Source organism: Henckelia pumila, chromosome 2, assembly GCF_033568475.1.
Source record: "Henckelia pumila isolate YLH828 chromosome 2, ASM3356847v2, whole genome shotgun sequence".
In the NCBI taxonomy this organism is placed as follows: Eukaryota; Viridiplantae; Streptophyta; class Magnoliopsida; order Lamiales; family Gesneriaceae; genus Henckelia; species Henckelia pumila.
In genome coordinates, this window is record NC_133121.1 from 141,367,828 (window position 1) to 141,379,727 (window position 11,900).

The 11,900-nt window shown below is 36.7% G+C and overlaps 1 non-coding gene across 1 annotated transcript; it reads left to right on the top strand.

The window, feature by feature from the left end:
• The first annotated feature begins 428 nt into the window (after positions 1-428).
• LOC140885688 (small nucleolar RNA R71) lies at positions 429-534 on the top strand. Its single transcript, XR_012151107.1, has one exon. It is a non-coding gene; the product is annotated as a small nucleolar RNA R71 (small nucleolar RNA).
• The last annotated feature ends 11,366 nt before the right edge of the window (positions 535-11,900 follow it).

Sequence of the window (11,900 nt, forward strand, 5' to 3'; positions counted from 1 at the left end):
TACGCAAACTAGGATGATACTGATTGGGTACAGGATTACCTCGATAATTGTTGTAATTCCTGTTGTTCACATATTTAGCTTGCTCCACATTCTCAAATCCATCAGCAGAATTTACGGCAGTCACCAGTGATGCTGTCTCATTAGAACTTTGATTCCCTTTGGTCAGTGCAGCCAACTGTGTAGAAATAGTAGCCATCTGAGCGGTCAAAGCAGTGAATGCATCCACTTCATGAATTCCAGCAGCAGGCTTCCTTATTGCAGATCTCTCACTCGGCCACTGATAACTGTTAACAGTCATTTGCTCAAGCATCTCATAAGCCTGCTCAGGAAATTTAGAAAATATCGAACCTCCAGCTGCAGCATCCACAGAAATACGAGTTGGCCCATTCAAACCATTGTAGAATAATTCAATCTGTTCCCAGTCCGGAAAATTATGGTTTGGACACTTTCTAAGCAACTCCTTGTACCGCTCCCAGGCTTCATACAACTGCTCAAAATCTTGCTGTTTGAATGTAGTAATCTCTATTTTCAACTGAGCCGACTTAGCAGGTGGAAAATACTTAGCCAGAAATTTGGAAGCCATATCATCCCATGTAGTGATGCTCCCAAGAGGTAGTGATTGCAACCAACTACGAGCATTGTCCCTAAGAGAGAACGGGAACAATCGTAGTTTGATGGTGTCCTCAGTAACACCATGAATCTTTACTGTGTCAGCAATCTCCAAAAAAGTACGCAGGTGCAAATTTGGATCTTCAGTAGCTGCACCCCTGAACTGATTCTGCTGCACCATATTAATCAGAGCTGGCTTCAATTCAAATTTATTCGCCGTGATGTTCTGCCGAGCAATCCCAGAATAATGTGTATTGATCACCGGTCGAAAGTGATCTCTGATCGGCACCTGAGCATTATTGACAGCTCTTTCCCTTTCTCTTTCTTCAGCCATTTGTTGCAACTCTTCTCTTCTAGCTTTTCGCAAAGCTTTAGCAGTTTTCTTGATTTCCGGATCAAAGAGCAGTGAGTCGTAACTTTGGCTTTTTCGCATAAACTGCATAGACAAAAATTAAAAAAATTTAAAATTAGAACCAACAAATAAAATAAAATGCTCTAAATCAAAATTAAGACTAATTAGCACAATTTAATATAAATCAAATAAAATTCATTCCCCGGCAACGGCGCCAAAAACTTGTTGCGTGTTTTTCGCTCGCAAGCGCACGATGTCAAGTTATAATACATGAATTTAAGTCCAGATCGTTCCCACGGAGAATGAATAAATGATATTATATCAAATATTTGCAACTAATATAATCCTAATCCTATGTAGAGCTACGAATTTGATTTGATTTTTTTTAAAACTAAAATTTGCAAGAAACAAAACAAAAAAAACTACGAGTTCACGAGAAAAAATTCAATAAGTGATGAATGCTAGAGGTTCGACTTCACTTGACTGTACACCACAATTTATTTCTAATGATTGTTCAATTATAAAATCTTCTAGTTTATTAGCCAAGAATCCCTATTATTTTCTACTACCTCTCTCGAGTGTCAAGCAGAAATTCGTATTCAATAACAAACTCAATATCTCTATCAAAGTTCAATTATTAAATCCGTTAAATAGCACAAGAATTCTTATAACGACTTCTATGGAGTTATATGCCTCTCGAACAGTATAAACACCAAAGATGTATTTTCCTATGTCGTATTCAAAATCTCCTCTCTCGAGTGATAGATTCTAAATAAAATATCATTCAACCTATGGCCAGTAAATTGAAAGCATTAAGATCAGGAAAACACACATAAACTGTGTGAAGAATTTTAAATATTTAAATCAAAATATGTCAATCATGGGTTCCAGTCAAGATCCGTCTACCTCTAGACTAAGAAATTAGTTCATAACGCAATTCAAGATCAAATAACTCATGTATTTCCAACAATCCATAAACTAAAAAAAACAGAGTTCAAAGAGAAACTAGAACGAATTAGAATGAAGCTTCTCCGTCGCCGGATGCCGCCGTCTTCCGTCTTCATACCGAATTCTCAAGCTCTTGTGCACTTCCAATCGCTCAATAGCCGTTTTCTGCTCTGAAAATTCTCTCTAACCCTCGTATCCCTCAGAATCAGCCTTAAAATCCTTTCTTAAACTCGATCAAAAACTTTCCAAATTTTAGGATTGCGCAGCGCTGGAGCGCTCGTCATTGGCGCTGGAGCGCCCGTCCAATTTCCTCAACAGCGCTGGAGCGCTGGTTTGATAGCGCTGGAGCGCTATTTCTTCGACTTTACACCCTTCGGAAAGCTCCGTGTAGCGCTGGAGCGCTTGGCTTGTAGCGCTGGGGCGCTAGTCTGGGCAATTTTATTTCTTTTTTTTTTCAACTCTTTTTTCACCTCCTTTTCACTTCTTTTGGCCGATTAAAATGAATAACACTTAAATTCCTGCAAACAACACAAACAACAAGGAAAATGCATAATATCGCTCAAAACACAACAAAAGCCAAGCTAAATCATATAAAATATAAGTGCATAAATTGCACTCATCAGTACGTGCCTGAGCAGCTTTGGCATCCCACCAAAAACGTGCTCGATCCTCTAGAACAAATTCTAGAACTTCCAGTTTCTGATCCTCAGTACAATCGATAGCATGAAAAGTAATCTCGAGTTTAGACATCCAAATCCTCGCCTGTTCAGGATTCTCGCCTCCCACCAAGGGTTTCGGTCCTACTTGCATGAACTTATTGATAGAGTAGCGACGTCTACCCTCATGATAACGATGTCGATCATCCTGATGATAATGGCGACGATGATGATGACCACCTCCCTGGCCAACACTACCGTGACTTTCGTCAGCCATATCCTGAAAAGAATTGCACATTAAAATCCCAAATGCGCAAGAATTACTCAAAACTAATTCTAAATCCCAAGTACTAATCCCAAAATCTAAGCATTCTCTGATACCAAAAATGTAGTGACCCTGCATGGTATCACCTACTAACTGGCAACTAATAGCATGCATTAAACTTAATACAGCAAAATAACTTAACAGAGTAAAACATGCGGAAACAAAACCATAATTTACATATCAGCTTAGGAACATAATCCAGGCTTAAATCTGTAGTGATACAACCAAATCAAAACCTTAAACAGTAAACATTATACAGCTATATCGAATCCTGCTGTATAATCAAAATCCTCAAGGCTCCTGCTCCCTAGTCCTGCCTTGAACTACCAGCTCCGTCCATCCTGCGACCTACCCCATGGAATAGGGTGTCCAAGATAACAATTAGGACGTGAGCGCTAACGCCCAGTACATAGACATGAGTAAACATATGTATATAATGCATGCAACATGATGACTGGTACAGGGTCATCTGAAAATCATGCTCAGAACCGGCGCCACATGAGTGCTGCCACCGCACGGATCAACCTCTGGGTGCAACCACACTCGTCTAGTACACCAGAGTAGATAGACATAAATGCCCCCGCCGTCGCGGTACTCTCAGTGACAGACTATCAAGTATAGAGCTGAGCGGCTCTATAATCAGGTATAACAAGGTATAGGCTCAACGTGTATATGCACATGACATATGAATAATGAAAGTGATAAATCATATCTCATGCCATATAATAATGCCAAATAAATGCAACATATAAACATGTATACTCGCTAGCAATCTCAGTCAATGTGTACGTACCTCTAGGCTAGTTCAAGTAAAGTAGGATCCTAGGTTCCAAGCCTATATTCAAAAGTTCACAGTATCACTACATAAATTCTATAAGCCTTAACTAAGCTAATAAGTATTCCAAAAAATTAAACAGATTCCCGGACCATACCTTCATCCGTAGTTAGCCCTTTGGAGTCGCTAGTCCCGGATGACTATAAACACACCTTGGTTATTCCAAAACCTCTATTATAACCGATAGGGCCCTCAAGTGTATATCTCACACTATATAACTGAAGAAAGAAACTCGGGAATTCGTATTTAGAAATGAATCTGAGAAGCCCTATTTATAGGCAAAATTCCCGGCCAGGATCGGAACTTCCGATTTCACGATCGGAGCTTCCGATCCAGCTCACTGCATGCATGTGTGACACGTCGGGATCGGAACGTCCGATCGGGCGATCGGAGCTTCCGATCTGCTCTATGTTCAGCACTTGTCAAAACTCGTGGCTGAGTCATCGAGCATTGCTGGCAGCTGGAGATCGAAACGTCCGTTCCAGGATCGGAGCTTCCTATCTCAGTGCTTCCGATGAGCTTCCGATCCGGCCCAAATACAAAAGCCCAAATTCTTTTCTGAAGCCTAATAAAACTACGGAATTGGTTAATTACTAACCCTTAATCATGTTTAACATATTATTATCTTAAAATAGAATCTGGGTTACTACAAATTCACTTCCCGATTCGTTCAGCCTAGGGGCATGTAGAACTTTGGTGAGTTTTCATTGTGTCATGTTAAGTGAATTGTATAAATGTATTTTGATAATATTTATATTTGAAGGCACGTTTTTTGATTGGTTGGGTTCGTCATCATTCAAATTTCATCGTACCCGACTCTGATGTGTTGAGGGAGCGTATGCGTCATCAAGGCAAAACACTTGACTGTGGTGTTTATGCATGTATGTGGGTAGAGTGTCTAGCCCGTGACTCAGATGAAATGTGGACATATCAAAAGACTGTGAAGATGGACACCTACCGTGCAAGAGTAGCTGCAAGTATTTTATGTCACGAAAGGGAAATACTGAAAAACAACTTTGATTAACATGTATAATCTTTCTATGCTTTTATGGTTTATGGAGATACAGTACGTAAGTATGTTTAAATTATTTTGTAAAACTCTATTTGGGATGAAACATTGTGGGCCATGTGGATCACACTTTCCTAGTAAAAGTGACTTTGGACCAAAATTTCATATATTAGGAACAATCTCAGAATTATGAAAAATAATATTTTTGATATGAGGAACAATAAGGCATGTCCATGTTAACATGAACCAAAATCATATAATACACTGCATGACACAAGTGGAGATGAGTTTTCAATCCTTATAGATTGATAGGAACCAATGTGTTCCAAGTGTTTGTCTTGTAATGTATTGTGCTCTACATTGTCTAAGGTGTAGGAGAAAGAAATTGATCATGACCCAATGAGAGCAGCATTTGTGGATGTCTATTATCATCCAATGTACATAATAGGGGTATATTGTCCGAAATCCAAACTCATAACTTGTTTAATATGATGTTTCCTTGTCTTTAAGGACTATCATTTACTCTAATTCCTCTCATCTTTAAGAACAATTCAATTAGAGATCGAGAACAACTAGTACGCATAAATGAGATAAATATTATTTAATCGAGAACAATGTGTTCCAATTGTAGGACAAACATTGTGAGCCACGTGGATCACACTCTCCTAGTAAAAGTGGCTTTGGATCAAAATTTCATTTATTAGGAACAATCTCAAAATTATGAAGAATAATATTTTCGATATGGGGAACAATAAGGCATTTCCATGTTAACATGAACCAAAATCATATAATATACTGCATGACACAAGTGGAGATGAGTTTTCAATCCTTATAGATTGATAGGAACCAATGTGTTCCAAGTGTTTGTCTAGTAATGTATTGTGCTCTACATTATCTAAGGTGTAGGAGAAAGACATTGAACATGACCCAATTAGAGCACCATTTGTGGATGTCAATTGACATCCAATGTACATAATAGGGGTGTATTGTCCGAAATCCAAACTCATAACTTGTTTAATATGATGTTTCCTTGTATTTAAAGACTATCATTTACTCTAATTCCTCTCATCATTAAGAACAATTCAATTAGAGATCGAGAACAACTAGTACGCATAAATGGGATAAATATTATTTAATCGAGAACAATGTGTTCCAATTGTAGGACAAACATTGTGGGCCACATGGATCACACTCTACTAGTAAAAGTGGCTTTGGATCAAAATTTCATTTATTAGGAACAATCTCAAAATTATGAAGAATAATATTTTCGATATGGGGAACAATAAGGCATGTCCATGTTAACATGAACCAAAATCATATAATACACTGCATGACACAAGTTGAGATGAGTTTTCAATCCTTATAGATTGATAGGAACCAATGTGTTACAAGTGTTTGTCTAGTAATGTATTGTGCTCTACATTCTCTAAGGTGTAGGAGAAAGACATTGATCATGATCCAATGAGAGCACCATTTGTGGATGTCCATTGCCATCCAATGTACATAATAGAGGTATATTGTCCGAAATCCAAACTCATAACTTGTTTAATATGATGTTTCCATGTCTTTAAGGACTATCATTTACTCTAATTCCTCTCATCTTTAAGAACAATTCAATTAGAGATCGAGAACAACTAGTACGCATAAATGGGATAAATATTATTTAATCGAGAACAATGTGTTCCAATTGTAGGACAAACATTGTGGGCCACGTGGAACACACTCTCCTAGTAAAAGTGGCTTTGGATCAAAATTTCATTTATTAGGAACAATCTCAGAATTTTGAAGAATAATATTTTCGATATGGGGAACAATAAGGCATGTCCATGTTAACATGAACCAAAATCATATAATACACTGCATGACACAAGTGGAGATGAGTTTTCAATCCTTATAGATTGATAGGAACCAATGTGTTCCAAGTGTTTGTCTAGTAATGTATTGTGCTCTACATTGTCTAATGTGTAGGAGAAAGACATTGATCATGACCCAATGAGAGCACCATTTGTGGATGTCCATTGCCATCCAATGTACATAATAGGGGTATATTGTCCAAAATCCAAACTCATAACTTGTTTAATATGATGTTTTCTTATTTTTAAGGACTATCATTTACTCTAATTCATCTCATCTTTAAGAACAATTCAATTAGAGATCGAGAACAACTAGTACGCATAAATGAGATAAATATTATTTAATCGAGAACAATGTGTTCCAATTGTAGGACAAACATTGTGGGCCACGTGGATCACACTCTCCTAGTAAAAGTGTCTTTAGATGAAAATTTCATTTATTAGGAATAATCTCAGAATTATGAAGAATAATATTTTCGATATGGGGAACAATAAGGCATGTACATGTTAACATGAACCAAAATCATATAATACACTGCATGACACAAGTGGAGATGAATTTTCAATCCTTATAGATTGATAAGAACCAATGTGTTCCAAGTGTTTGTCTAGTAATGTGTTGTGCTCTACATTGTCTAAGGTGTAGGAGAAATACATTGATCATGACCCAATGAGAGCACCATTTGTGGATGTCCATTGCCATCCAATGTACATAATAGGGGTATATTGTCCGAAATCCAAACTCATAACTTGTTTAATATGATGTTTCCTTATCTTTAAGGACTATCATTTACTCTAATTCCTCTCATCTTTAAGAACAATTCAATTAGAGATCGAGAACAACTAGTACGCATAAATGAGATAAATATTATTTAATCGAGAACAATGTGTTCCAATTGTAGGACAAACATTGTGGGCCACGTGGATCACACTCTCCTAGAAAAAAATGACTTTGGATCAAAATTTCATTTATTAGGAACAATCTCAGAATTATGAAGAATAATATTTTCGATACGGGGAACAATAAAGCATGTCCATGTTAACATGAACCAAAATCATATAATACACTGCATGACACAAGTGGAGATGAGTTTTCAATCCTTATAGATTGATAGGAACCAATGTGTTCCAAGTGTTTGTCTAGTAATGTATTGTGCTCTACATTGTCTAAGGTGTAGGAGAAAGACATTGATCATGATCCAATGAGAGCACCATTTGTGGATGTCCATTGCCATCCAATGTACATAATAGGGGTATATTGTCCGAAATCCAAACTCATAACTTATTTAATATGATGTTTCCTTGTCTTTAAGGACTATCATTTACTCTAATTCCTCTCATCTTTAAGAACAATTCAATTAGAGATCGAGAACAACTAGTACACATAAATGGGATAAATATTATTTAATAGAGAACAATGTGTTCCAATTGTAGGACAAACATTGTGGGCCACGTGGATCACACTCTCCTAGTAAAAGTGGCTTTGGATCAAAATTTCATTTATTAGGAACAATCTCATAATTATGAAGAATAATTTTTTTGATATGTGAAACAATAAGACATGTCCATGTTAACATGAACCAAAATCATATAATACACTTCATGACACAAGTGAAGATGAGTTTTCAATCCTTAGAGATTGATAGGAACCAATGTGTTCCAAGTGTTTGTCTAGTAATGTATTGTGCTCTACATTGTCTAAAGTGTAGGAGAAAGACATTGATCATGACCCAATGAAAGCACCATTTGTAGATGTTCATTTCCATCCAATGTACATAATAGGGGTATATTGTCCGAAATCCAAACTCATAACTTGTTTAATATGAAAAATAATTTTTTCGATATGGGAAACAAAAAGGCATTCACCAAAATCATATAAAACACTGCAGATATTTGGAATAACCCAAGACATATTCAAAATAATCTGTTCGATTTAAGGCACAAGATGACATGTCATTGCGAACTTGATATTTATCGTTTGCAAATGCACCAAGATGACTAAGGTGTATCGGCTCAAAATGTCACATATATGGAACAATCCTTAAATTATGCCGAATTATATGTTTGATTTACGGAACAAGATGACATGTCACATGTATTGAAATTACTCTTTCGACCCTCACAATAAAAAAAATTAAAATAGACTTTGACTCCCACCAACCCCTCATTATTAAGCTGTGTCGATACAATTTATGCATTCACTTCTTCTTTCTCGTTTGGTTAGGGTTTTGCTTTTCAAAATAAAATTTCATTCTTCTAGATCGAGCACAATGGAAATGAAGATTGCACCACAATGTTTATGTGGTTTCGGAAAAATGATTTTACGAAGAGCGGGACCACGTTCGACCTGCCCGGGAGAGTTGTATTATATTTTTCCTCGTGAGCTGCAACATAAAAATCGATTTTTTTGGTACGATGATTATCACAGTGAATCTCTTCAAAAATCATCAAATTTCAAGCCAGACCCAAGTAAGCAAGGTGTAGAGAGCTGCACATATTCAATGAATCAACAATATGCATCATCGTCCATCCATGATTCAATAGAACAGTTCAATTACAAGAAGAAGGAGCATTCATCCTCTGATGTTCTAGACAACCAGTCCACTAGAACACCCGGGCCCGACCATATCGTAGAAATATGTTGTTGTTTTGGTTGCACGTGTTTTGTTCTTGTGCTAATTTTACTTATAGCTTTGTTTATTGTAATAATCAGACAATAAGTTCTAAATTTATTTAGTTTTATTCCAAATTAAATACAAGTTGTATGAACTACATAACAATTAGTACCTTCTATTTGAAAATTTAAAAAGAACAACTAATTTGCTAAGGTCGTAACTGGGGAAACATATTTCACTGAAACATCCATGAAAAAGAGCATTTCTCAAATTCGAACATTACTTAGTAGTCATTAGTAGTCAAATGTGTGGCATAATTGTTTACCACAAAAGTAGTTGGTTTTGGAATAACATAAGACAACACAAAATTCCTAGAGTACACTACAACCACATATCAAGTTCAAATATCACAACTGTTGGTTCCACAAATGCCTCAAACCAAGTTCAATCCAGCAATGCTTCCACTCGAACGTGTATGTCGTCTCGAGGGCAATTCCATGCTCGAACCCCCTTCCAATAATCGCTTTCTCCTGCATATGTGTAGCGCAAATAGATTAATTTTTTAATAAAGTTTGTTACAAAATTTTACTAATAACAAAAAAATGGAAACACAAATTTTTGAAGCAATTACAACTACTATATAGGTTCTTTGCAACTGCGTCTGTTGTGTCCTCTCGTATGGCAACGACCACATGTTGACACAAGTGTATTAACTTGAGATGGTATCCTCTTCGTCTTCCTACGACCGGGCTGACTACGCACACAAGGAGCTTGGATTATATCGGATTCATCAACACATGCCTCACTCGTGTCAAAGGTTGGAATTGAGTTAATAATTCCTTTGTAAACCGCACGATACATCTCGATTTTGAAATACCTGTCACAAAAATCATATAATGACAGCGATTTCGACTCAATGGCAGAGCAGGCGTGCTTGCATGGAAGCTTATTGATCTGCCAAGCTCTACATGAACAAGTTCTATCTGCTAAATCCACGGCAAATGACTTTTCACCATCAACAACCTCAAACTTCCAATTACACGAACGATGCACTCTTAATGTTCTTGATTCGATATATACGCTTGCAACAGACTTTTCTTTTCTTGGACTTAATTCCTTATTCATGGATAAAGTTGATTCACGCCGTCGGTGCATCATGCTCATTATTTGCACGCGTATGTGATCCACCATACCAACAATAGGCAGATGACGAGCTGGCCTAACCCAACTATTCCAACACTCGACAATATTATTATTTATAACGCCCCATCTGTTACCAACAAACAACGCATTCGCCCAAATCTGTGGATCAAAATTTAGAATAAACCCTCTAGCAAGTGGCATTGACTCGAATATACTGTTTATATGTTGTTCATATTCTTGGAAGAATGGAGCATACGCAGCTTTCTTGAATACCGAAGACAATTGTTTTTTGTTATGTTTGGGATAACTTCTGAACACCTAAAATGAAGAAAAACAATTTACATTCAGCTTAAAATAATAAAATAGTATGAAAATTTTACAGTCCAATTGGTCAAGGATATGTGATTTAGAATTTTCATGTTTCACAAAATTATCCACCAAATGTCTCAAACAATAAGCATGGCCACTCCCAGGAAATAGTTGATTCACTGCCTTGATAATACTAGGATGTCTGTCCGAAAAAAATGTGAACTCGTCGAATGGAATGCATTGATGGGAAATGAGCATACTTCTCAAATGATAACAAAACCAATCTCAGTTCACATCATTCTCAGTATCTACTATGACATAGACAATTGTGAAAAGATAATCGTTTGCATCTTTTGACACAACAACTAAGATACATGCTTTATACTTATTCTTTATATGAGTACCATCCAAAAAAATCAATGCCCTGCAACCACTAACAAAACCAACAGCACATGCATGCATGAAAACAACTGAACAACCTTCTGAATTTTTTGGTTAAAGGATCAATCTCACACTCAACAATACTACCGGAATTAGTCTTTTTAACAACACTACAGTACCATCGTAATCTATCATAGCATCCATCATCTGTGCCATGAATATCATGCATCGCCAAATCTTTACCCTTCCAAACTTTGCGGTATTCTAACTCTACCCCAAATTCTCTTTGCAAGTCCTGCTGCATTGTACAAGGACGATAAGAGGGCTCTCCTCTCAATTTTTTTTCACGACATTCGCTATCCAATACGCATCGGCTCTAGGATGCCCTCTACTACGTAGATTGTTCTCACCACAACTATGCTTCAACATACATTTTCTGATGCCAAAAATATTGTCTGATTTATGTTTCGAACCATAAATTCTCCATTCACAGCTCTTCTCAGTACAAATGACAATAATCTTCTCACTGTCATTTTTAACATACACAAATGAACGTCTGGTAGCAGCAGAATAGTTTTTCAAACATTTCCTAAATTCAGCAGCACCCTCGAATATTTGTCCTACACCACAAATGCAATTAACCCAGACATCTATGGTATTGGAGCAAGGGGCATTTTCAACCTCGTTATCGCTCCTTGACTGCGTGTCTTCCTCATCAACCCTTATCAATTTAATATACAATTAAGAATATGAAAAAAAACAACAACTACAAGAACAAATATAAAATATCTGCCAGATTTGTATTTGTTTCAAATAAATAACGAATTAATAATTTGTAAGAACCAATCTACAATATTTAACCTTT